At 38.0% G+C, this 24,469-nt stretch overlaps 1 long non-coding RNA gene across 1 annotated transcript; it reads left to right on the top strand.

Moving 5' to 3' along the window:
* LOC110394634 lies at positions 842–22,972 on the top strand. The gene is made up of 4 exons (XR_002435764.1): positions 842–1,290; positions 10,870–10,926; positions 12,117–12,210; positions 22,583–22,972. It is a non-coding gene; the product is annotated as an uncharacterized LOC110394634 (long non-coding RNA).

The following is a 24,469-nucleotide window of genomic DNA, read 5'->3' as shown; positions in this document are numbered from 1 at the left end:
TTTGCTTAATGGAAGGAAGGTAGACACCCATTTGCATAAGACCTGATGCCTTTTTAAAGTTTGCCTTCTTTATTCTTCACGGTTGCAGTAAGTAGGGGAATCAACTTTTTACTGGGGGAATCAACTTTTTGCTTGGGTAGGTAGTGATAGGACAAGGGGGAATGGTTTTAAGATCAAGGAGGAAAGGTTTAGATTAGATGTCAGGGGGAGGTTCTTCACAGAGAGAGTGGTGAGGTGCTGGAACAGGCTGCCCAGAGAGGCTGTGGATGCCCCATTCCTGGAGGTGTTCAAGACCAGGTTGAAAGGGGCCCTGGGCAACCTGACCTAGTGCCAGATCTGGAGGTTGGTGGCCCTGCCTGCGGCAGGGGGGTTGGAACTTGATGATCCTTGGGGTCCCTTCCAACCCAAGCCATTCTATGATTCTGTAAGTCCTGGCAGAAGGTGGCAGAGCATGATCTCAAGCAGAATTGTCAGATGAAATCAGCAGCTATATCAGCCTGCTAAACTTGTTGGTCCCTTCAAGCTGAGAATTGCTGTGATTTACATAGTATTGGTATGACTAAAGCTGTGAGGTACCTTGGTTAAATAGCAACACAGGTGCTCGTAATCCTCCTAGGTTTTTTTAGTGAGCTGGGAGAGATGCATATCTGGTTGAGAGGATGAGAAGTATAGCAAGTAGGACTGTCCTGGCCACAAGGCTAGAAATGGTGAAAGGCATACATTTGACTTTCCTGCTGACAGAAATGCTTGAGTCTGTGTGTTTGTTTTCTAAATCAAACATATATATCAAAAGGGCTTATGGAAGTGCATCTACAAAACCTGGTCAGGTCCCTATAGAATAATCAGAAGTTTTGAATGGCCTGTGAGTCAGTAGTGTACCCTGGCAGCCCAGAGGGCCAACCATACCCTGGGTTGCAGCAGGCCCAGCACTGCCACTGGGTAAGGGAAGGGACTGTCCCACTGTGCTCTGCACTGGTACAGCCCCACCTTGTGCACTGGGTGCAGGTTTGGGCACCAAAATACAAGAAAGACATAAGACTATTAAAGAGCATCCAGAGGACGCTACAAAGATGATGAAGGGTCTTGCGGGTAAGATGTGTGAAGAGCAGCTGATATCTGTTGGTTTGTTCAGCCCTGAGCAGAGGAGTTGAGAGGAGGCCTCATAGTGGCCTACAGCTCCTCACAGGGAGTAGAGGAGCAGCTCTGAGCTCTGCTCTCTGGTGAAAGCGACAGGGCCCGAGGGAATGACATGGAGCTGTGTCGGGGGATGGTCAGGCTGGGGACTGCGAGGTAGTTCTTAACCAGAGGGTGGTGAGGCACTGATACAGGCTTTCCCAGGGCAGTGGTCATAGCACTGAGCTGCTGGAGTTCAAGAAGTGTTTGGACAGTTCACTCAGATGCACGGTTTGATTTTTGGGTATTCCCGTGTGGACTCAGGAGTTCGACTCAACGACCCTTGTGGGTCCCTTCCAACTCAGGATATTCTATGATTCTGTGAATCTAGCTCTGAGAAACCTATTTTAACCTTGAGACGTCCTCTGCCATAATTGCAACTCTATCTTGGATTCAACTTCTGGTTCCCACACCACACATCTTAAAAGCTGTTTTCCATGGTGAATGTGAGAGATGTAGGGGAAGAACAGGTCTACTTCCTCACTTACAACTGAAATAAAATGCCAAACCAGGTTGATAGTGGCTCCAGTAGAGCATTTTGATCTGTGAAACGTGTTCAGGTAACTGATACTGAGTTGTCTGCATCAGTATCTACAAAACCTCATACCATCCAAACTCTCCCTTTTGAGTGCTTCTTAGCAGCAGCATTTCTCGTAGAGGCCCAGCGAATCCAGCATTTTTGCCTGAGTCAGACAATGCATCTAACATCTGTAACGATAAATAACAGATCCTGTCGTGAAATACATAACGATGTATTGGGCTTTGCTTCATTTTAATCATATGTCTTTTTAATTTGGGCAAAACAAGGCAGAGGCATCATAATTCTATTGATCCTAAGCATCATTTCCCTAGAGGAAGAATTTTAGGGGGCAGATGTCCCCAGGAACACCAGAAGCCAACAGAACAAAGGAGATACTGGAGGTTATGTCTGTGATGCAGATAGTACATCTAGAGCACAGGACAGTTTTAAGTCATTCCGCATAATTTGTATTATTTAGCTATTACAATTCTGAGTTGGTGCTAGTATTTCACAATATCATAGCTTAAAAGTCAGGTGGAATTACATTCCCCCACATTCCAATAGTATAAGTCGAACACTCGGTACAAAACTGTTCAAGGATCGGTAATAACATTTAATTCTGATTTTATTTTGGCATGACTGAGCATTCTAATTTTTCTGTTACAGTTTGTTAGTAATTCCTTCTTCTTCTCAATAAATTGCTCATACCCTGCTGTGCAAGAACAGAGTCTTTATAAATTATACCAGCATGGACAATTATGATCAATTTATTAAGAATTAATTTATGTCATCCTACACATTACCTCAATTTTCAATAGCAACTCATTCTAGTTGGAAAAAATCAACACAATGTTTAAAACAAAGAAATTAAAATTATTATATGTTATTATATTTTCTTTAAATTTCCAGATAAATGTAATTAAATATATAATTCCACCATATCAAAAAGGAAGGAGTGATTTAAAAATTGATTAATAAAGAAAGATTTAATTAGAATTACAAAGGACAACTAAACCCATGAACTTTGTCCGCTGGAATATGGCTCTTTCATAAGCAGATCTTTGAAGAAGGGGCTCGTTAGCATATTTCTATATTTTGCCCTAGAGCACTTCAGCCAGACTTATTCAAGTTTCATTAATATTTTAAAATTTCTGGCAAAAATGTAACTTTAATTATAGGGTTGGATTATTTGAAAATTAAAATACTGCCTTTAGCGGTACTAAAAGAACACTCAGAAGAGACCTTGTGAGAATCTTATTTCTCCCTAAATCCCACAAGATGGAATCAATTTCTATTTTAATTAATAGCTTATTTGCCAGTCATTTACAATTCAGTGTGTAGCCTTGACTGTTAGCACCTCTAAATACTCATTCCTAACACTGGGTAAATTATTTTGCAGTATCAGGAAAAAGTCTGTGACGCAGTGTCTGTTTTGGAGGCACTGACAGCTTTAGGAACCATTCCATGTAGCACATTTTGTTGTATCAAGGGGAAACCATGAAAGGGTAAGACTGTCAGGAAGAAATGTTCTTCCTTCATTTCTTCTTTAAACTTAACAGTGTCTAATGTTGATTTAAGGACATCATCCAATCACCAGATTCTCTTCTCCACTTCCTTCTGTCCCTGTCCTCCACATATCTGCTGTTATCTTCCACTAGCAACCAGGCCCCACTACTCCCCCTCCCTCACAGCAAGACTCAGCCCATTATATTCTGCCTCATCAGCTTTGCTGCTGTGTAATACCCACCTCACATTGGCAACTCCATTTCCACTCAGTAGCAGTCTCTTCACAATTCTCAAAAGTCCTACTCCATCTCTCAAAATAGCTGGACATATTTTTCTAAATAGATACACAATTTATTTGCCACCTTATTGTGTAGTATGAGTTATTGTGTAGTACATACTTGTGTAGTATGAGTTATGCATTATAAAATCTTTCATTTGGCAGCAGCACGGGCATGGATATACAGGTGTCTAGAAAATATAAAGAGATGTTTATTAGAGAACTCCTTTTTCCTAGTAATCTCCCATTTAATCGATCTTCCATACCATGATGTTCTGTACCCAGTAATTCCACATTTTACGTCCACAGCTGCTGCAGAGGACTGCAAAGCCACACAGCTAAAGCAGCTACAGCAGGAGGGCACGTGAGGATTGGGGTTGCTTTGAAGGCACAGCACCTTTAACAGAGTGCAGGATATTTGCGTCAAAACACCGACTTGTGCTCTGAATACTTAGGTTATAAAACAAAATTAATTGCTTACAGAATGTGGGGCCCCAGAAAAGGAAGTTCAAGCAAGTCGTATAGTAAACGTCTTGCAAAGAAGCTTTCAGATTTGCAAAGTCAATTGGCACTTTCCAAAGCAGTGTCGCCAATGTCAGCCAGGTAAGTGCCATTGAAAACACCACCAGGGTAAATACTGAAAGGTCAGCTTCCCTTTTGTGCCAGCTGTGTGTGCCTGTTCTCCAGCCTTCTCACTCTAAACAGACTGATATCTGTATGTGCACAAATATTAAAACATACATTCTTACACTGGTGCCAGTGCCTGTTTTTCTTAAAGAAGCAATATTTATATATGCAAACAAGACAGTTACAGATGGTATAGACTGCAATATTTTCACACCACAGTCCCTCCTTGCCTTGAAAAAAAGAGGGAAAAGGAACAGGTTTCTGCTGATGTGGATGAGAGCTTTGGGATTTTGGCATCTTTGCAGTAGTATGATACCGGACCAATCTGAGGATAAACTTTATGAGCCATACAGTTTTTTGCAACTGGTCCTCTGAGGATGTTATAAAATTTCATAGAATCATAGAATCCTTAGATTTGGAAGGGACCTGTAAAGGTCATCTAGTCCAACACCTCTGTAATGAACAGGCACATCCACGGCTAGATCACGTTGCCCAGAGTCTGATCCAGCCTCACCTTAAAAGTCTCCAGGGATGGGGCATCCACCACATCTCTGGGCAGTCTGTTCCAGTGCCTCACCACCTTCACTGCAAAAGACTTTTTCCTTATATCCTTATATCCAACCTTGTGCAACCAAGTGGAAGGAACAGCATTTAATCAAAATTTGTTTCCTTTGGAAAAGAAATCTGATGTGGATTTGTTTTAATCAGTTTGTACCATGCAAGACATACACTGACTGCAGAGGAGTTGTGAAATGTCCAAAATGCAGTGATGCTGCTAGGATTATGGTCTAGATCTTGCTGGGGACAGAGAGTTAGAAGGCTTCCTCAGCTTTCTGGCACACATCAGGGAGGGTGCAGAGGAGCCCGTGGGTGGTACAATATGATTGCAGAATTGAGACACATATTTTGTAGAGTTGGTTAGGTGAACTGTTGTGTTGATTCCTGTATGGGAAAGATATCACTGTCTGCTTCTATTATCACTGATGAACTAGAAGTGTAACTTCCCCGTATGCTAATACACAGGAGAAAGTGAAGATTTTGATTCCTTCTGGTTTCCCCTGTGCAAATCAAAATGATTCAATAACGAATGAAAAAAGGAGCTATTCCTCAATTAATACTGATAGTCATATATCATTTGCAGTTGGAAAACATCTGTGTTTGTGTTCTACGCTATTGCTTCTCAAGAGTTGTAATGAAATGGCGCATAATTTCTGGTGACTTTAAAAACAGGTCTATCATTAAGAAGGTAATACTTAAATATTTGAGTGTTTGTTGTTTTGTAATAGTAGATTGTGTAATAGTTATGATATGTGTATATTAATTTTAAAAAATATCTCACAATAGCTCTTTCAATAACAGTAAAATGGTAAAACACTTTAAGTTACGTGTAAAGTTCCCAGGCCACATAGTAGGGAGGTTTTATTAAAAGGTGCTTATGCATGGGGTTTTTCTTTCTCAGAAAATTTTTAGAGGTTGAAGTTATTTTAGGAAGATTATGAAATATGCCCCCCATAGTTTTGTTGAAAACTTGCGGATGACAATTTTTTTTTATTTGTTGTGGCACTTTTCTTCTAAATATTTAATATCACGTGGATTTACAACAGAATTGCTGCATATAAATGATAACGCATCACATTCTCAAAATAATGATCATAATAAAATGGCACACAGCATTCATGTGGTGACTCACCTGAAAGTGGACAAACTTTTGCTCTACGTGCTTTCTCCCCTCAGTCAGCTTTCCCCTTCACAATCACTTCCTGACATTAGGACCACCCATTCAGTGACATATGATAAGGTTTTGAGAAATGATCAGCAAGACTCACATCTATACTTAAGCAATCGCAATAGAAATAACTTAAATTTCTAAGTTTACCAAAATGTACATTAGAAAAAATGCCCTGAGAGAGCTATATAATGCATTATTTCCAGATGTATAATAAATAACATATTTCTATAAAAATGCTAGGAAAGCAAATTCTTCTAACATTTAAGACAGTTAAGAGACAAAGCACATAAAGGAAAGAGAGTTAAGTGCAGGAAAGATGGTTTGGCATTGGTGATGTCTGTAGTGATTTCTGGAAGGAAGCTAAAGTCCGAAGTCCTTCTAATTTTAAGGTTTTTTATGCATATCTTAAAGTACAGTGTATCTATTTCCATATGTAGTAGAGTGACTTAGGAAATATGAGAAAAATTTTCTTTTGCACCTCATAATTCTGATATCCGACTGCTTATCCAACTTCCATACCTTGTCATGTTGCTACTCTCAGTGCATTATCTGTGTCAGTTCTAAAAGAGCTCCATGCCTACTTCCAACATTATCTTCTGGGTGAGATGCTATTCCCAAGTCTTTTTGGTAAACCTTTATTCCTTCTTGCACTACAGACATTATTTAAATTAGCCTTTGGACCCTTGGTCCAAACACATCCTTAGCCTAATAGTGCATTTGGTAGCAAAAGCCAAGGTAAGTTGCACTCGTCTCCCATCTAAACTGAAAGTATCCAGTTGTCCAGAGGAGCCATCAGGAAGGCCAGCTGGTGGTTCAGATTTGGTGAACAGCCGACACAGTTTGACAGTGTATAAAAAAAAAGCAACTGTTTTGAAGCAGTTCTAGAAAGTAAATTTAAATAAGCTATGAACTGTTGCATATCATATACTGAATGCTCCACTAAGTTTAGCAGAAATGTATACAACTTTTATTTTATTTTTTTGTAGTACTCAAAACTACACCCTATATTTTGTGCACTTAAAAGCATCTTTTTTTAAATTCAGGAATTTTCTGCAGTTAGCCATTGACAAATATTTTCCATGATTTACTCCCCACAATATTGTTTTAGCTGTTTGTTGCCTGATAGAATGAATTTTCTCAGGCTCTTTCAGCTCACAGCTTTCCTTTCCTTTTTTAATCCTCAGTTTTTCTTCTCTGCCATCTTTCTTATGCTTTTTGTTTTTTTTTTTCTTTTCATTTTTGGATCTGAGCATGCATTTGTTTCACCATCTCCCATTAAAAGGCATAGGCCTGTATGTCTCTTTTTGATATCTACTTTTATCATTGCCCTTCAATATGCAATGAAGTACAATATCAACTAAATATCACTGCTATGAAGTAGTTAATAAAACAGAAGTAGAAGTTGCATACTGTGCAGTGAGGGTGTGTGCATACTGACAGATAACAGTTTCTCTAAAGCAGGATCATTTTCCCTTTGCTGATTCTCTTTGCCTCTTTGGTTGAGGCCCACTCCTTTGTCCTTTCAATTGGCTACAAAATATAATCTGGATCCTGATTTTGATTCACTTGATTTTCGTTTGGTTTCTTTTGTGTTATAAGACATACTAGACATACTGTACGAGATCAGTGTAGTACAACAAGAAGCACCATTTCAGACTTCTATAAGGAACTGAAAAAATTAGTCTGACTCAGGGTTTTTTTTCTGTGTGTTTTCTATTCATTCTTTGAAAGTATCCTCAGTGATCTATCCCCTATGGATAGTAACAAACTGATGTACTTATGATATTTCCATTGCTTTGAGTTCCAGGTGCATCATTTATTTGTAACTGTTTCAAAGATAATTTGATTGATGGTAGGAAATCCATAGATTTGTTACTAAACTTCGGAAATAAGATGAGTGGAAAAGCAATTCCTTTGTAAGCCTGTAAGTCCATCCAATACATGAAACTTTGGCTCAGAAAAATTGATGAGCTAATGAGATAGAGCTAATATAAATAATGAATAATGAATTAAATGATGTTATTTTTAATTTACTAATCCAAGATCTCTTGGTAATAGGACTAATTTCAGTGCGACTCCTTTATTTTTCCTCCACTAAAAATGATAATAATATTCATTAATGAGATCATCTTTCGTATTTACAGAACTATCTTAGATGTATGCAGATACAGTTTCAGAGATTTAATTAATTTTAAGAGTTCATTGATATTAACAGCAAACTAATAATAGTGTCTAGACTTATAATTTGCCATTTTTTAAGCAATCTAACACAGAACTCTTATTTTGCATCATCATCCTTGCAAACATACAAGAATAGTATTGCTCTCCAGGTCACAGCTGTGCTAGAGTTGGTAATTCTGTGTGGTTCAAAATAAACAAAACACTCTTATGTTTGTCAGTGTTCCTTCCTGGAGTGCTGAATAAGACAAGTTATTTGCACTTATTAGTTAGTGCTACTTCTCTGTCTTTTTATTCTCTATTTCTGCCTTCTTTTGTATAACTTTTTAATTAAATCTTTTCTATTAAATTCTGTCTTTTCATTACTTATTAATGTTTTCATTTGAGAAGCATGATTTTCTCTTCACACAAAAGCAGAGTCAATTTATTTCAATAACCTCATTTAGAATCAGTTACCAGGAATAAAAGAAATAATCCATTTTTTAGTTATGCAAATTAAAATTACAACCTCAGAACACACGTTCTTAATATAATGGTCAGCTGGTCACACCTGGAATTTGGCTTTTGCTTCATGAACAAATCGGCTGAGTATTAATGTTATAGAGTCTGATAGAGGATATTCATAACTTCTAACTGTGAACAGTTGAGATAGGTAGATAAGTGAGAATGATTTCCCTATCTAATCAGTGATGACAAATATTTCCATTATGAAAATGACTTTGAACATCAAAGTTAAACTCCTCATCTTGGCCAGCCCTCTGAAGAAGCCTGCATTGACTATACAGGAGCTCAGACTCCTTCTTATGTGTTTAAAGCTCAGCAGTATGAATAATCTCTTCTTTACATTTCTACAAATAACCAGATCTCATTAAACATTGTATTCACAAAGACACTTTAACTGTAGCTCATTTTAGCCACATTCCCATAGAGCTGTTTCCTGGTGACATGTCTGAACTTTTGTCACCTGCACACCTCCATGCATATTTGATCCTGACAGCTGCTTTCCTTGTAAATTTGCTTTCATCAAGTAATGATTTAAAGAGAAAGCCAGCATTTTCTTTTTGTATCTTCTCAGCTATTTGTCTCAGTTTCTCACCTTCTTTGCGTTCCCAATGGACTAACTTCCAGCACTTTTGGTCCTACCCTCGTGATAGTAGAAGATAGTAACATGCACAGTTTCCTTCCGAAAATATTTCACAAATAAATCCAGAGGAACCTCATGCCACACACTGTCTTTGTTTCTCTGATAGCTTCCCATACGCAGTGAGCAATTCAAGCAACATAGTTTCTTCCACTGATGTCAAAGAATACTGGTGAAGGATTGCTATTTTTTCTTCTACGATCATATGGTGAAGCTCAAGATGATAAGAAATGTTAGCAGTCACACACCCACAGATAATCCACAATTTGTAATGATACTAGGTTCACCGTGCCTTGCTGACACACCAACCTGAAAGAGTGCACACAAGATAGTTTGCAAGTAACGGTCTCTTGCCTTCAGAGAGACTGCAACCTAACTCTGAAGGCCTGTATATGAAAAAGGTGTACACAGAGTTTTGCCATCCAGAGATTGAGCTCAAGTACCATCAACGGCTTTACAACTCCAATCTAAACTAAAACCATCTGTAGAGTGAAGTAAAAAATGTAGCTAACACCAGTAAAAAATTGCTGAGTATTGTTGAAGCATGCAAGTGAATGGGTAGACAGGAGGAAATGATTTGCAAAATAAAGGATTTCAGTACTTGCATGAAGGGAAAGGTGAACTTTTTCAGAGGTTATTTGAGCTATGAACTATCCTTTCCATCTGACTCAATGCTCTGCTTCAAGCTTCTCCTCTTCCTTAGCTTAGTGGCTCTTGTCTAATTATAGGTTAGCATGCTAAGAAGGAGTCAAACAGAATTGCCTTCTGTATATTGGATTTTACATGCTAGCCTTTGGCTTCTATCCCTACCACAACATCAGACTGCTTGTATAAATGGTAAAAGAGACACACTGGGCACTGAAGACAAACAGTAATCACCACTGCAGCCACAGCCCCACAGTGGCACAACCACAAAACTAGCATTCATAAAATAAGGAACTACATACAAGGAGCTAGCTACACTGAAAAATATAGACTTTTCAGATGCTAAAGGTGTTGTAAAATACAATTGTGAGCACATTTTCACCAGAGTTCCACAGAAGGTAATAGTGATATCTCAATGGCTAAAATACTGTAGCAATGTTGCATTACATCACTTTGAATTTATTTGGTTAGGTCAAAAATGATCTCAAAAAGTGAATATTGAAAAGGCATTTCATTTAATAGTAGTATGTGAGGAAAACAAAGTTTCCCAGAAAAGCAGCTGCACTTTATTGATGTTGTAGTGCTTTCAGTTTCCCAGAGAGCCTGTGTACAAGACTGGGTAACATATCGGTACGATCAGCTGAGCACAGGGTGCCCGAAGTCCCTTGGCAGTGTACAGTATCACACAAGATGTGGCACCACATCATCTCTTAGTATCAAGACACTACCTCTCAGATGGACTAAGCAGTAGATGACAGGGCTGGCCAGGCAACCACCCCGGGATGTGGTATTCTGGAGCTCAGGAGAGGAACTGATCACTCTTACTGGTGTGGTACAAAGCCTGATGTGATATGAACATCACAGATGAAAATCATAAGGAGAAAATTCAAGACGTGTGTCTCAGATAATTTTGCAGTTAAGAGCCTTCTTCTCATCCTCTTGCAGCATCTGTGAATTTTGAAGTTTTACTCAACAGTTTGTCTGTTTTCAGGTTTGTGTTACTTTGTGCTAATACTGGTAAGCAGAAACACTTTACATATAACTGACCTTTTTCACTTTTTTCTTCCTTGCAGCTTGCAGTATGAAAATGGAATCTGCATGAACTGACGTTCATAATATCCATTAATATGGTATATTATTCTTTTCAATAATGTGATATAAGCCGCATTTTTAAGTACAGCCACAGATTTTAAACATATGTTTTTTCTCAAGCTTGAAACATGCCATACAGTCATCATGAATACCAGTAAGCAAACAACAGAGTTCTTCCTGCCTTGTTTCATGTTCTCTCATATATACATCCACGTAGAGAACTTCTAAGCAAGGGAAAAGAGGAAAGTGCCTTTCAGAAAGAGACTTCTAGTTTGGAAAAGGATTTGATCCTTATTTCTATTCTTCTCTTGTTTGAATTTGTTGTTATATATATTGTATCTTGCTGAGATCAGTTTCTTGTACTATAATGGTGTTTTGTTCAATTAATCTACTACTGTACAATATATTTAATCTACATTTTAGAAGAAGTTGTGTGGGCATAATAAGAAATAATAAGAAATATTTAGGATACTGAAGTAATAGTATGTATATAGCTATTGCTTTTTACTTGTTAGCTCACATTTGCATCTGTCCCTGATAAAATGCAAACCACAGTTTTGTAATTTTTCATGGGGAAAATGTATTTCACCAAAATAAATATTTCAGTGATAAAAAAACCAGACCAACTAGATGAAAGAAATTGCTACTGGGAGACTATTACAGTCATCAGTCAACATTGTACAGATTATACTACTATTTATTAGGTTCTTAATGGAACTGCAAGTACAAACACAAAAATGACTTCACTTTTGAAAATATTTTAAACTTGTCTTTAGCAGAGCTATCAAGACATATATTTTCTAGGATATTTTAAGCTTAGAATAAACTAATTACTTTTAAATACTTTATGAATAAATAAATACCTCTCCATGATTTTATACAGATTTTTTTTTTAACTTTTAAGCTATCCACTCAGCCTAAATTTGTACATATATACTTAGATTCTTTGTAAAAATGTACATATGTACATAGTCAGAAGACGATGGTGGCCTCTGCTGGGAAAAAAAAAAAAAAAAGAAATAGTAAAGGAAAAAAAAAAAAGCAATGCACAGATCTCAGCAGCAGTTGCAGTACCTACGCAAACAGAGAGATACTTTCCAGAAAAAAAATGAGGATCTGTAACACATTGTAACACAGACATAGCATGTAGTCTTCATAGTTGTATACATCCCTCAATTGTACGCCTACTAAGTGAATGTGCTTGCTTTCATTTCCTCCTTCCTTTTAGTTCTGATTGAATTGTCACATGGTAAACATTTGGAACCTGCAAGCCTGAACAGAGACCTTTGTACAGCCTCAGAAGAGATGAGATACTATGTCCTGTAAGTATTAATGATCATTACTACCTAGTCTAGGAATTTCTACCTGACGCAACCTTTGCTCAACATACCGCAACTCAGATATTGACTAAGACCTGAAGCTTCTCCCTTTTGCTCTTCATGCTTTCTTCCTCTTTCCAAATTGCAAGTATGTATTTTCACTGCAGCAAATAACCTCAATGATACCTATGAGCAGTCTGCAGCTTTCTAACAACACTATTGTAAGATTAAAAAAAAAAAAACTAATAAAACGAATATTTAAACTGTGAAACACACAACCAAATGGGAGTTTAGATGACAAGAAAAAACATCAAGAGATATCAAATTCAAAGATCTTTTCCCATGCCTAAGGAAGTCCATGAATAACAGATTGCTGAAAGTTCAATTATACCAGCAGTTTCTATGGCTGCTTTGCTCTTATGTTGCTCCTGAAGGTTCCATGCTGGCTTTTTACAGAGAAGCAGTAATGAGCTAGATATGTATCTCTGTTCTTTATGTTCTGCATACTATATAGCAAAGTTTAGGTACCCAAAACATATGAGAGAATAAAGTAATTGTATCATAAAAATATACCGTGATAATAATTTCTGGAAAGCACTTGAGGAATCAAACAATGAAGCAATGAGGCATATGGCACTCACTGTTTGAGATCAAACCTCTTAGCTAAAAGCTAATGTAGATTATTTACTGTTATCTCGTGACAGTGATTTGCCTTTTGACGAATAAGTAATTCACAGATCAGGAGGGAGTTTTGCTTCCTCATTAGATGGATAACAAGCATATTAGGCAGCTACTTAACATGAATACAAACCAATAACAGACTTCCAATGTGGAGTTTTGAAATTTATGGGTAATTTCACAAACACTGCATAGCAATTCAAATACTTACTAGCAATATCTGATTATATGTCATAGACAAAGTGAAATAACCATTCAGTTTTTATTTTAAAGACTTTACATATATCCATTTCATTGCCAGATTCCTCATTAGACCCTTCCTGCTCTGGAAGGACCTGATAGTGTGGCAAAAGGAAGAGAAATAAACTTAGCACCTGATTTATTCTTACTGTTTTCACTGAGAAAAGGTACTAGTTTTCTAGGCAGTGTTTCCAGTCTGTCATCCAAAGACTATCATTAGGTACTCATGGCTGAACGAAGGTGGCCAATCTATCTCATAGCACAGGCATTTAAGGCTTCCCTTGCATTGTGAAAGATTGTCCCTGAGGTGTGATTCGAGTTTGTAGCGACAGGTACACTCTTTGCTGGGTAATGAGCTGGCTGGAGGGACAGGCCCAGCGAGTGGTGGTGAATGGAGTTAAATCCTGCTGGTGACCGGTCACGAGTGGTGCTCCCCAGGGGTCGGTGCTGGGGCCTGTCCTCTTCAATATCTTTATTGATGACCTGGATGAGGGCATTGAGAGCACCCTCAGTAAGTTTGCAGACGACACCAAGCTGGCAGGAAGTGTCGATCTGCCTGGGGGTAGCAAGGCCCTACAGAGAGATCTGGACAGGCTGGATCTCTGGGCTGAAGCCAATGGGATGAGGTTCAACAAGACCAAGTGCCGGGTCCTGCACTTTGGCCACAACAACCCTAGGCAATGTTACAGACTTGGGGCAGAGTGGCTGGACTGTGTAGAGGAAACAGACCTAGGCGTGTTGGTCGATGCTCGGCTGAGCATGAGCCAGCAGTGTGCCCAGGTGGCCAAGAAGGCCAATGGCATCCTGGCTTGTATCAGAAATAGTGTTGCCAGTAGGAGTAGGGAAGTCATTCTCCCTCTGTACTCAGCCCTAGTGAGGCCCCACCTCGAGTACTGTGTCCAGTTTTAGGTCCCTCACTGCAAGAAAGACATTGAGGCCCTGGAGCGTGTTCAGAGGAGGGCGATGAAGCTGGTGAGGGGTCTGGAGCACAGGCCTTATGAGGAGCGGCTGAGGGAGCTGGGATTGTTCAGTCTGGAGAAGAGGAGGCTCAGGGGAGACCTCATCAGTCTCTATAACTACCTGAAGGGAGGTTGTAGTGAGCTGGGGGTCAGCCTCTTCTCTCTTGTAACTAGTGACAGGACGAGGGGGAATGGCCTCAAGTTGCACCAGGGGAGATTTAGGCTGGACATTCGGAAACACTACTTTTCCGAAAGAGTGGTCAGGTGCTGGAATGGGCTGCCCAGGGAGGTGGTGGAGTCACTGACCCTGGAGGTGTTCAAGAAACATTTAGATATAGTGTTGGGAGACATGGTTTAGTGGGGTTATTGGTGGTAGGTGGATGGTTGGACTGGATGATCTTGTAGGTCTTTTCCAACCTAGATGATTCTATGATTCTACGATTCAAAGTACATAATACTTAAATTCTCTATAGTTTTTACGTATCTGTATTAAATGTCACAATTTATCACATAATTAATATTAATCTTACAATGAATTGGAACTGATTACAGAATTTCTAAAATTCAGTGACGTTATTAAGTCAGGCAGCAGAAGTGTGAATGATGCAGTTTGTGTAGTTTACTATGTGCAGTGTTACAGAAACTAACACATACCTGTAACCTGGCAACTCAGTGATCGGTTAATTTCAGAACAGAAAATCTAGGGTCAGCCGAAGGGATAATTTCAGAGCTGCTGACATCTTCTGTATTGAGTACAGGCACTCACATAAAGTTCTATTATTTTTTCTTGAAAATATCAACTCATTTTGCAGTAATTTTAGAATAAAAACATGATACACTACAAAGATGTCTCAAAAGGTAAAGCTGCATTAAATATCATTTTAATATTTACTTCTAATATGAAGCTACTTTTGGTCTCTTGTATTGAAAAGATCCATCAGAAGGCAGTTAGAATGAGTAGAGACTTGGAATGTTTTTTTGTTTTGGTTTTTGTAAATGAATCTGTGAGATCTGAAAAAAAAAACAAGCATTTGCAGTAATTAATATTTTAGGGGATTGATTAAATGTGCATTAATTATTTCATAATGAAAGGGCTTAGGAACATCTAAAGGATTTTCAAATAATAAGGAGTGGAACATATCTACAGTCAAAGTTCTGTAGGAATTTCTCTTGGACCGCCGCAGCCATATATAGCCACATAATGTAGCACAGAAGCCTGACTACAGATGCACTGCAGACCACAATCCCTGTCTCATGGATTTGGGGAACCACTCTTTCACACACAAACTGTACAATTCAATGATACAGTGTGTTACAGTGCAAGCCTGTAAGGAGGATCCAGTACTTTTATACCTGTTAATAATATTTGTGATTCAGCTCAATCAATACAGTACAATCAATACAATACAAAACACAGTGTATGTATTAAAGGAAGATGCATACTGTCATGCTACAAGAAAATATCTATCACTCCCATCCTTCACTGCAAAAAGCTACTCAATAGCATGATATGAATCTGCTGGAGCACATCCAGGGGAGGACCACAGAAGCAACCCAAGGGTTGGAACACTTCTGGACTATGACACTACGAGGACAGGCTGAGAGAGCTGGGGCTGTTCACCCCAGAGAAGAGAAGGCACCAGGGAGACGTGATAGCGGCCTTTCAGAATCTGGAGTGGGGCTGTAAGAAAGAAGAGGACAGACTCTTTCGCAGGGCCTATTGTGATAGGACATGCAGAAATATTTTCAGTCTAAAAGAGGGAAGATTTAGATTGGATATAAGAAAAAAGTTTTTTTATAATAAGGGTAGTGAAGCACTGGAATAGGTTGCCCAGAGAGGCAGTGGATCCTTCTTCCCTGGAGGCATTCAAAGTCAGGCTGGATCTTGGGGCAATTCATAAGTTATCTGACAGGTATTTTGTCAGATGAAAGAGAACTAGTATTTGGGCTACTGTAAACATGACTATGAGGAACAGTTGAGGGAACTGGGATTGTTTAGTCAGGTCAAGAGGCTTAGGGAAGACCTCCCTGAAAGGAGATTGTAGCGAGGTAGAGTTCGGCCTCTTCTCTCAGGTGACAGGGATACGGTAAGAGGTAATGGCCTTAAGTTTCACCAGGGAAGGTTCAGGTTGAATATTAGGAAAAATTTATTCTCAGAAAGAATGGTGAGGCATTGAAACAGGCTGTCCAGGGAAGTGGTAGAGTCAACATCCCTGGAGGTGTTCATGAAAAGGGTTAAGGCGGCATTCGGGGACATGGTTAAGTGCGCATGGTTGTGATGGGTTAATGGTTGGACTGGGTGATCCTGGAGGTCTTTTCCAACCTTAATGATTCTATGATTCTATGATTCTACTGTGATTAAGGCAAAAGAGGAATCACACGGTGTTGGAAAAACAACCTAAAATAAGAACTGTCAGCAAGCAAAGCAAAGTATTTATCATTCATCATGACAAAAAAACACCTGGGAAACAGCTGTTGGCAAGGAAAGTATTCAGGAAACAATGATAATGTTGCTTTCTTTAGTGTACTTAAATCAATTCATGAGGAATTCTAGGCCTAACACCTTCTCTGAGTCAGTCACTGAAAAGAAATTTGGATGGTGCCATAGTCTTAGTCGTTTCAGTAAATTTAAAATGTTAATTTTAAAAAGCATGGGATGAGCAGAACTGCAGAAGTTTTAAAAAGGAAGAACTGATTTTTAACAATTTAATAAAAAAATGATTGAAATTTAAAAAATAATTAGATGTATATCAAGAAAAGTAAACTTATTCAGCAAGGGAGGATGAAATCAACATCCACTGGAGGGGAAAAAAAAAAGATGATAAAATAGCCAGGATTATAATTATTATAATGAATATAACAGAGAAAATTCAGAAAACATTTGAAATAATTTGTAGGAATGCAACAGGAATAACGGGTATTTTTAAGGACACATAAGGAAAAGTGATGGTACAGTGAACAAATGGGAGTTATTTACAGAAAAAAAAAATCAGAATATTTGCAGAATGAAAATTCAGTATCAACTATGAAGTTATTTTTTAAAACATCTTTTAAAGTGATGAGATACATTTGGAAGAAACTTATGCAAATTCACACATAGTTGCAGTACACAGTTGGAGGAAAAATGATGGAGGGAGTCATAGCAATAGAAAAAAAAATGAGTAAAAGAGATAGCATGGGGAAGACATGTCCTTATACCAATGAGAACAGGAGCATTTATTGAGAGGATTGTATCTTATCCAGCTAGAAATAGATGAGATTGGGAAAAAAAAAAAAAGATGAAATATTTTTATAACATTAAGCTCTGACACCAAAATGAGTACTCTGAATGTACTTACATATCAGGTGAAAGTGAATACAATAGGAATAACATTAATGTGTGTTGCTTACTGCCTTATCCTGTGTAACACTAAGGACTTGCATATTGTAATTCAGTTGCCTGCCTTCCACTTGCAGCTCTACATCGTTTCACTCCATGTGCCTTGGCCAGTGTATTCCATTGCTTCTCTACCAGTATTATTCCTTTGCTCTTGGTCAGTTGTTCCCACAGTCTTTTACTTGTGAATCCCGAAACAGTTGTTAGTGCAGGGTCTCACGTAAAGTCACCCTGTAAATGCATTTCAATCTTGTCTCCCTTGTGTATACACTCATATGACTCTCAGGGAGGTGTCTCTAAATGTAGCAGTCATGACTGCTGACCACAGCTCGTATCAAACTGGGACTTTGCTGAAACGAGAAGTGAAGGAAACTGGTGAAAAGCACGAGGAATCTTGTGCTTGACTCTGTGATAGCTGTGTAGAGCTTTCAAATTAACAAAAAATTGAAGAAGACTCCTGAAAGAGCATATTAAGACTAATCACACAGCAAAGAGATCAGTAAAGATAGCTGTGCATGGGAGCTCAAGATATACAAATGTAAATGGAGGATTTCTGAAAGCTTAACTGAACTGTATCTTTAAAAATAAAGCAAAAACAGTATCATATTTGCCAAATGAGTCTGAGTGGAAAAAGAGACCAAGAAATAAAGAAACTCTATGCCATGCACATGTGACTTGGTAGAATTTAAAGATAATAAAAAATATCGTTCCAGACCATATTAATATTTTAATTTCCTTCCCAGCAATATTAATTAAACTGAACATAAGGACAAAGATAGGATTATTAATAGGAAATGGGAAATAAGAGCACAGAAACTAATAGGACTTTAACCAAACTATAAGAAAACTTCTGAACAGTTTGCTGTATTCCTATGTGCCTCATGGGAAACTAAAGTTTGAGCTAGATAAGGAGGGAATTAGCTCAAAAGTTGAATGACCATGGAGATTAAAGTAATAGAAATTGAAAGAAATGTAAGAGTGTAAGGTGTAAGGTCATGCAGTTAGGGACTAACAACAAGAATCTCTGCTACAAACTTGGAAGTTTATCTGCTGAGACTGACAGAGGAGCAGAAAAACTTGTGTGTGCTGGTTAGTCACAGAAAACCTGGAACATTTGATGTGTCTGTGAAAAAGAGAAGGAAGGATATATTTGCTAAGAGTTAATGAAATAATAGTGCCTTTATATGCATCGCCGGTAGAGCTCCTTGCATAACAGTAGCTGTCCATGTCCTGGCAAGATGGTTCAGAATGGGAAGGAGATACAGCAAGTCTGTTAGTAAGATCAAAAGAATAAAAGTCTTTTATATAGAAAGTGACAGCAACCAGATTTTTTTTTAACAAATCAAAAGTTGAGATATTTTCTATAAAAATATCTTGAGGGTGTTTTTAGTCCTAACACCAGGAAGATAATACAGCTGATTAAGGGATAGTGATGAATCAAGACAAAATCATAAATTAAATATGACAGTATTGAAGCTGGAAATTAGAAGACGGTTTTTAGCTACAAACATGAGACTGTCAGGTAGGTTTTTAGTAAAAAAAACCTGGAGCAAAGCCTAAATATTTTAAGGCAAAATTTCAGCAACTTATAAAATGAATTATATGACTTTGCATTATCCTTGTTATTTGGAGTTTGTCAGCCTGGAAGTCCTTTTGGTCTTTTTTAGATAAGATTGACATTATCTGTTCCAAGGGCAAAGCTATCACCAATGCGCATAGCTTTCTACCAGTTAATCCTGTCATGAGAAAAATTCTGTCATAATAGAAATCTGGGTGTACAAATACTCTGCAAATTCTGCAGATTAGTCATTTCTTGATCCACTCTTTTGGAGCTGAAGACAATAGCAGTGATTTGAAAAGAAGGATTAACTTATAGCAAGTTTCTCAAAGTACTGTTATGGACAGTACCTGGACATCATGGAGTTTGCCTCTTCTTCCAGGTAACAAGTGGTAGGATGAGAGATAATGGCCTCAAATTGTGCTGGGAAGTTCAGATTGGATACTGGGAAAAACTTCTCTCAGGAAGAGTGGTAAGGCATTGGAACAGGCTGCCCAGGGAGGTGGTGGAGTCAGCATCCCTGGAGATGTTCAAGAAACCTGTATATGTGGTACTGAGGGACATGGTTTAGTGGGCTTGGTGGTGATGGGTTGATGGTTGGACTAGGTGATGTTAGTGATCTTTTTCAATCTTAATGATTTTATCATCTATGATCTTTCCTTGACAGCAGCTGAGCTTTTCCTCTTCTTTTAGAACAATGTACACATGGATGGTGTTGGACTAAAGCCCATAAAGGAACTATAATAGGCATAGAAGAAGTTCAGTTAGCAAGTCATTGTGCAGATTTCCCAGGTGTTGCCATATTTTTTTAACCCAAAATTGCAGTGAATAAAGACTTTATCTGTGTCTCTCTGTATCTATCAAAAGAGAGCTTTGCTGTTCTTTTTCCACATCCCCAAGGCTACAGTAAATAGTGAGTGGTATTCTAAAGAATTTTTTCTTCCTGACTTTGTATAGATAACGTTGAGGAGAGTAGGGAGACCTTTGAAAATTCACATGCATGTACATGCAAATGCACAAACTGTCCCACACACTCCAATGAGTCCAGCTATCATCAGTTGGAACAGTTTGAATTCTTGAAATATATACTTAATCCATGGTTCTCAGACATCAGTGTCATGTTCTGTTGATGTGCCACTGTCCTAGAAGTCACAGGGCCAAGAAGAAAACATGGGAAACACAGGGAACCAAGTTTACCCAATAAAAGTATAAAATAAAAAATATATTTATTTTATTGCCTTAATAGAAGAACATGAGAGAATGCCTGATTCACTTATACCTTTAATGTACAAAACAACTTTATGTTATTTCAAAGTCTTTGATAATTTTTATTTGTATATAAAATCTCTCTTCTGTTTCTCATACTGAGAAAAACCAACACCCAGTTCATTCCCTTGGTTGATCTGATTCATGTTTCAGTCTTTGTCCCAGCTGCCTGAATTATGATGGCAACAGACAGCAATAGACTTCTGCACATGTTGGGCTGACAAATAGGCATCTTATCTACACAAGTGCAGTTACAGCTTCATTTTCACCTGCCTTCTGATGCTGTATCTGAATGTTGTTATAGTTGGTTGATTGTAAAGGTGTTTGTTGCAAAAACCAGCATTCAAGTCAAGGAGCCACGTGTTAGTGCATGTAATTCTTGCCAGAGAAGGACCTGTTTCCTGTGTCTGCCCAAATGGGTCTTGCCCAGGATCAAAGAGATTTTGCAGATTCCTTATATTTCCTTAATTATATTTCCTTAACTTTTTCCACCAAGTCTACGATAAGTTCTTTCAGATCTTTAAGATAAGTACTTCTTGAAAAGATGTGTCTGGCCTAGCCAGGGACATGCCCTTCTACAATGACAATTGATATTTGGGACCACCTGGCACCCAAATGATGTGGAAGGGCTGCAGGAGTAATCAGCTCTTTGCATCATCATGATTCGATTTTTAGATAAAAAGCTTGAATGATGCAGATAGTGTTTCCAGGATTATAAGAGATACTTGGAGAGAAGGAGGAGCAGGAAACAAAGGGCACCTTCTCTTTTTAACATTTATTACTTTAAATTACACTGTAGGGGAAGAAGTTACTTATCTTTTTGTAGTGTCTTTTCCCCACTTTCAATCATTTTCTCCTACAGCAAAAACAGCACATTTTCAAATTAATTCATTGACTCTGTGTGCTTCTGTACTCTCTTTTTTGGGGGCTCAGGTTTCTATCTTTTTTTATTCACTCATCCCTGTCTGACTTAATATTGCAATTTCTGTTTCCTAACTTTGTCTTCCTTGTAACCATGTTTTGCTACATCTGGGGAAAAAAAAAAGCACAGGAAAAGGTTGTGAAGGATTTGTTTCCAGTGTTACATTTCCACTCAGCAGAAGTTACTGCTCCTCCTGCCTCTGGATTAACTGATGGCGGGAGAAAATGGCACACACTGCATGCTTAGCACAGAATTGACCCTTCTAGCAAGGTGAAAATCAATTAACAATCAGTAGCAACCTGAGATAAAGCTGCAGAACAAGAGAAAAAAGAATTTTGGCTATCATGATTTGAATCCTATGGTATCTATTTTTTGTTGTTTTCTTGTTTGTTTGTTTGTTTTAAATGAGTCAGATCTCTAGTGAAGCAAGATATCTGTTTCCAGTTCTGGTTAACTCTGGTTAACAGTATCAATTCATCAAAGAAGTTAATGTTTCCAAATGAGGAGCTAATTCTGAACAGCAGTGAGTACCTCCAGCTCCTTGGTTACAAGAGAGATTTCAGCACCTCTGAGGTCTTGTTTTGTGAAAGTACCTGCTATCTCACCTGCACTGATTAAGATTAATTAAGAGGATAAAATTCTGAACACTCTCACTTTTCAAAGTACTCTGTATGCTGTGTAATAACTGTTTTCCTGGGTAAACTTAGCCAAGACTGAGACCTTGAGCGTTTAGGGCTTTAAAAGGCAGCATTTACTGATATGAATTATGCCATTTAACAGCAAAAGTTCCAGGGTGCTACTCATATGAGTAAGAATTGCAGTTCATCCATCATTAGGAAAGCCATCAATAAATAAATGTTAAAATATCAATACATATTCTTAAAGCTGCAAAGCAAACATTTTTAAAGTGTACTAATAATTTAGCCTGCCAAGAAATGAGCTTAATGAAACCCTTCAGACTGGTGCTGGAAGAATTTTGCTTGATACAAGTGGAAAAGTTGTGCATATTAAGTTGATGAGGGGGTCACTCAAGGCAATGTGCTTGCATATACATGTCATAGACTCTTCATATAAAGGAGAAAAAACAGTCAGATTAAATATGAAGAAAGTTTTTAAAGGGGAGAAAAAATATGTTTAAACAAATTAGGATAATACTAAGATAATTTTTTTATTGTGTGGTTTTTTTTTCCAGTAAAAAGTGCTGTTCAGGGGAACAGTCTATATTACATGGGGAAAAAAATAAGTGTATTTGTATTTAAAGCCCACAATCAACACAAGATTAAAACGTCAATTATTTTCTTTGTGTCTTTAAATACTAAAATGCTAGTGCTTTTAAGTATATGATGACAATTTTTCTACTCTTTCTACTCAAACAGGTAAAAACTACTGCTATGTCTAAGAAGTACTTGCCTGAACAAGATGCCCTTTCGCTTTGTTTCTCAACCTTGATGGTAAAATGCTTAGAGAATGGCCTGCAAAGCAACAAGATGACTCTGCTCCCAGTAATTTCAGCTTCCACCGTGAGGCCTCTCACCCTGCAGGACTTCAGCTGCAGCAAGCTGTTCCTCTTCAGGATGTAATTAAAGATTACTTCACACACTGTTTTCTTTACCTGCCAAAATACTTCCTCTTTCTCTTCCTTCCATGTTGCCAATCTTTGACACAAAGGAAACTGTCAAATGCCCGACTCCTAAAAGAAAAAGTAGAAGTTCTATTTCTTCCTCGGTTGTATAAATACGAAGTTATTAAAATTATTAAACAAAGCTGCCGAAACAATGCGAGTCCATAGGTAGATTGCTCCCTCTCCTGGAAAATCTGCGTATTGCAGGAGTATTTTATAACGCATCAAAAATGAGTCCTAAAAATCTATTCTGTGATGTGGCATTATACCATGGTATTGCATTATACCAACTACAATAAGGAAAACAGCATCTTTAAACGCATAATATAAGCAGATACATTGAAATGACTATTTCTCCAGCTCTAATTGAACCTGTCATTTTTTGTTAAGGATATGAAATACGTTCACAAGTCTTTAACATACCTCCAGAGAAAAGAAGATAGGAAGCTAATCCAATCTCTTCAAAAGCTAAAGCATTACTTTACTAGGATGCCTCTATCTTGTATACTGCATGCTATAGCCTCTATCAACCTGAGGTTATATTTGGTTCTGAGTTTGCTATGTCCTGTTCCTGATCAGTGCTGAGGTTTCCCTTAGCCTTAGCTCTGAACTAAAACTAGTCAGAAGCCTGTATCTCTGCAGATCTCCCAATCAATAATGCCTTGATGTATCAGTTTCAAAATGGACACAAACGCTATTTTCAGCATTGCCAGCGCTCCATGACTTTGTTATGAAGCTCAAAATATTTTTTTTTCCATATAGCCACAGTTTATGGAGCCGAGTGTCCATCAAGAAACTAAATCTTCATTTTGAGACTTTTAGAAGCTGCTGGAATAAAATGTCAAAAATAAAAACCTTGAAAGCTCAGAATCTGGGAGGACAAACTCCCAAATCTATAGCCAATTTTGAAGTTAATACCACATTTAAGGGTTTGATTTAAGGAGGCTTTTCTTGTTTTCCAAAGCTTGGGACTGACATTATTACCTTAAGACTTTTCCTATTGATAGTGTGAGGTTAGATATTTTTTGGCTGTGAAATTAATCCAAACAGAAAATGATAAAACATTTATGAGTCAGGCTCATGATTTCATTTTGCCCTTTTAGAAGTATGTGGCGTAGAGATTCTTTTTTCTTTGTGGATAAAAAGCTGAGATCTTACAACAAATTACTAATTTCCGAGTTTCATAAAAATAGTAAATACTATGAGAGGGTCAATAAGACCACTTTTTATTATTAGCTGAATACATAGAAGAAGCCTGTGCCTCTTAAAGGTGTAGACACTTGCAAAAAGGGAAAAGGAAAAGAAAACATTCAAGCCTCTCCTTTGGATTATTAAAGAGAGTGCTTTAGACAGAGTATACCTTGAAAAGGAAGCATGTGACAAGTTTGTCTGGTGTGCCAGGCTCAAGCTTTACATGTCCCTGTGAGAAGATCTGATCAGCACAGGTAAGAAGGGGCAGAGGAAGATAAACATCCGCCCCGAATCATCTTCTACTACTGCCAGAACTTGAAGGTCAACAACTGGTTGACCCCATTTCTTACCCCCAGGTTCAGGGGGAAATTAAAACTATTTCTCTTAAGATGTAAATACATCGTGAGGAGACATTTTCTGGCCCTATTTCAAATCTGCTAATTGTAACTTA

Source organism: Numida meleagris, chromosome 2 (genome assembly GCF_002078875.1).
Source record: "Numida meleagris isolate 19003 breed g44 Domestic line chromosome 2, NumMel1.0, whole genome shotgun sequence".
Classification (NCBI taxonomy): domain Eukaryota; kingdom Metazoa; phylum Chordata; class Aves; order Galliformes; family Numididae; genus Numida; species Numida meleagris.
Note: the sequence above shows the minus strand (reverse complement) of the source record. Positions and strands in the feature narration are given on the sequence as shown.